Source organism: Microtus ochrogaster, chromosome 10, assembly GCF_000317375.1.
Source record: "Microtus ochrogaster isolate Prairie Vole_2 chromosome 10, MicOch1.0, whole genome shotgun sequence".
Classification (NCBI taxonomy): Eukaryota; Metazoa; Chordata; class Mammalia; order Rodentia; family Cricetidae; genus Microtus; species Microtus ochrogaster.
In genome coordinates, this window is record NC_022016.1 from 52,273,705 (window position 1) to 52,275,915 (window position 2,211).

The window sequence follows — 2,211 nt, forward strand, 5'->3', positions numbered from 1 at the left end:
GCCCGGCTATAATTTTGATTTTTGTGGTATGAACGAAGCTGACTCTTACATAGCTGGCTCCACTCACAACTGCAAACCTGTTTTAAGGGACTAAACATAAAAGTCCATAATCCCCAGACTTCCTTATAGCTAGGTTTGGCCATGTGAGTCAGAGTTCAGTCAATGCACTCATACACAATGTCTAGGATGTTTTTAGAAGGAGTGGCATACTCCTTTTTCTTCCTTTATTCCGCTGTCTGGCACACGATATGAGACACCCGGTCAGGAAGATGGGGGCCACATCCTAGTTACCAGAGCCATAGAAGAGCCAAGACCGTGAAGGACACATGATGCAGAGATTCCACACCAGCAGCCACCGCCCCTTACCCAGGACTACTACACGGATAGAATATGTTCTACCTTGAGCAAGACATTTTGTGTCTCTGTAACCAGTTCACCTTACACTCTAAGACATACTAATGGGAAAAAACACAGCATTACATAGAAAATATAAAGGTGGAACTGGAGAGAGAGCTCACTGTTTAGGCGCACCAGATGCGCTTCCAGAGGACCTGGGTTCAATTGCCAGCACCCATATGGCAGTTCACAACTTCCTGTGACTCCAGTTCCAGGGGATCTGATACCCTCACACAAACATACATGGTGGTAAAACACTAATTCATCTAAAATAAATGAATAAATCTTAAAAAAAAAAAAAGATACAAAGGCAAAGAGCCCTATTGGTTTTTACAGTACAGAAAATAAAACCCAAGCAATGAAGTAAAACCTCTACTACCAAGTCAAACCCACGGTCTACCTAGAGCCTTTCAGTTATGTTAGCTATTGTTACAGCAGAGGTTATTATTAGACTTTATAAAATTAAAGAAAAGTAAATGGTTGAAAGAGATGGCTCAGCAGCTAAGAGCACTGGTTATTCTTCCAAAGGACCCGGAACACTCAGCTCACAACTCTCTGTAACTCCAAGATCCAACACCCTCACACAGACAAACATGCAGGCAAAACACCAACGCACATAAAATAAAAACAAATATGGTAAGAAAGAAAGAAAGAAAAAAAGAAAGAAAGAAAGAAAGAAAGAAAGAAAGAAAGAAAGAAAGAAAGAAAGGCAAGTAAAGCTAAGTGACCAGATCCTACTACACAGTTGTGGGGTGTTCTGGAGACAGGGTCTAACTATGTGGCACAAGCTGGGTTCAAACTCAAGGCAATCCTCTGCCTCAGTCTCCCAGCTGCTGGGATTACAGGCATGTGCCAGCACACCAAACTCAGGACAGTTTCATTCTTTTTTGTTTGTTTTTATATCCAACCAAAGTTTTCCCTCCCTCCTCTCTTTCCAGTTCCTCCCTCACACACTCCTCCTCCATCCACACCTCCTCCACTGCTTCTCTTCAGATACCGATCAGCCAGCCATGGTCTATCAAGTTACAGTGAGACTAGGCACCTCCTCTCACTCTCTTTTTTTAAATGTATTTATTTTATATGCATGAATATGTGTGTGCATCGTGTGTGTGTGTGCACTGCCCAGAGGTCAGAAGAAGGCATTGGATCCCTTGGAACTCTCTCTGTAAACCAGGCTGGCCCCAAACTCACAGAGATCCACCTGTCTCTGCCTCCCAAGTGCTGCGATTAAAGGCGTGCGTCAACACTGTCTAGCTTTTTTAAAGATTTTTAAAAATGTGTATGTGTGTGGTTGCATATAGGTTTGTACACATGTGAATGCAGGTGTCCATCAAATCCAAAAGAGGATGTCGTCACTTGGAGCTAGAGTTACAGGCAGTTGTGAGGCACCATGTAGGTGCTGGGAACCAAACTCAGGTCCTCTGCCTGAGCAATACATGCTCTTCACCAGTGAGCCACCTCTGTAGCCCCAACCAGTCATGAATTTTTCAGAAACTCGTGTTTAGAGTGTTTTCTTCCCAAACAGAAATTTTTAGTTATACATCAAAGTACAGAATAATAATCCATCATACATATGTAATAGGATCATGTACTAAAATCAGAGGCACTGAGCGAAAAACAATACAGGAGGAGAAGAAAAATGAAGGAGGTCCAAAACTTCTCTTTAATACTATAGCTGCTAGGAGCTGCTCAGTAAAAATAATGCTAACAAACTTGAATAAGAATAACAACTGACCTGGTCTACAGAGCTAGTTCCAGGACAGGCTCCAAAGCCACAGAGAAACCCTGTCTCGAAAAACCAAAAAAAGATCGGAA

At 42.4% G+C, this 2,211-nt stretch overlaps 1 protein-coding gene across 1 annotated transcript in view; it reads right to left on the reverse strand.

Annotated features, from left to right (window-relative positions):
• Positions 1-2,211, reverse strand: part of Dnajc8 (DnaJ heat shock protein family (Hsp40) member C8) — a 19,312-nt gene that overhangs the window by 4,040 nt on the left and 13,061 nt on the right. The gene's annotated exons all lie outside the window — the stretch shown is intronic.